The sequence below is a fragment of the Cynara cardunculus genome (assembly GCF_001531365.2).
Source record: "Cynara cardunculus var. scolymus isolate 2C chromosome LG 15, CcrdV1, whole genome shotgun sequence".
In the NCBI taxonomy this organism is placed as follows: Eukaryota; Viridiplantae; Streptophyta; class Magnoliopsida; order Asterales; family Asteraceae; genus Cynara; species Cynara cardunculus.
The window spans coordinates 14,693,956-14,695,158 of NC_037542.1; positions in this window are offsets into that span (position 1 = coordinate 14,693,956).

Below are 1,203 nucleotides of genomic sequence, written 5' to 3' on the forward strand. Positions count from 1 at the left end.
CGGTTTAAGGATAAACCGGTCAACACTTGGGCGGTTTAAGAAAATATTCGGACAACACTTGGGCGGTTTAAGGATAAACCGGTCAACACTTGGGCAGTTTAAGAAAATATCCGGACAACACTTGGGCGGTTTAAGGATAAATCGGTCAATACTTGGGCGGTTTAAGGAAATATTCGGACAACACTTGGGCGGTTTAAGGATAAACCGGTCAACACTTGGGCGGTTTAAGAAAATATCCGGTCACCTCTTAACCGGTTTAAGGATAACTCCGGACACTCCTTGTCCGGTTTTAAAGACTTAACCAAATATTTATGAAATGCAGTTCATAAATAGCAGATTATAGCAGTAAAAGAAATAATAACCAAGACTTTAAAGCAATATATATACACTCATCTTAAAGCCAAATGTCCTTGTTTTTGAATTTTTTCCTTCCTCAGCCAAATCCAGACGTCAAGTAAAAAATTTCCTCAATATCAAGAGTGTGTAAATTTTCTTTCTAAAACCTCATTTACTATTTATAGTAAATGGAATTGTGAGAGCTGACATTTAACCGACCTTCCTTCTCCTAACAAACTATATAATAAATTAAGTACACCCATACACACACACTCTTACACAAATATATATATATATATATATATATATATTCCAAAATCTCAAATTAAAACTTGTAACCCGAATATTACATAAGGCTACAAGTACGACTCGTTAAGTTTTATTATAAAACATAATTATGTAATTAATAATTTCTTATGATAATTAAACAATGTATAAAAGTGTCATTGTCACTGATTTAGGATAAATACAAATTTGCAGCCACTTGGGTATGAGGTGGTATCCAATATAACAAAAATAAAGGGTTTTTTAAATTCTAGTCGTTGGATCAAGAATTTTAATATGTTAAATTAAGGTTTTTATATGCTGTTTTTTTAAGTCAAAATTGAATATGTGGTCTAGAAATTTGATAGAAGGATTGTTTGGATGAACATAAGTTATCTTATATATTAATATTAATTATTTATAATTATTACTAGAAGGGTGTTCACATAATGCAACGAGATATATCTCAATTTTGTTGTTTTGTTTTATTCTGTTTTTGTCAATATAATACGGTTTTTAATTGTTTTGAGAAAGTGATAATATTTTTATATTTAAATAAAATATAAATTTAAAGATATCATAAAATTTAAAAAATATATATAT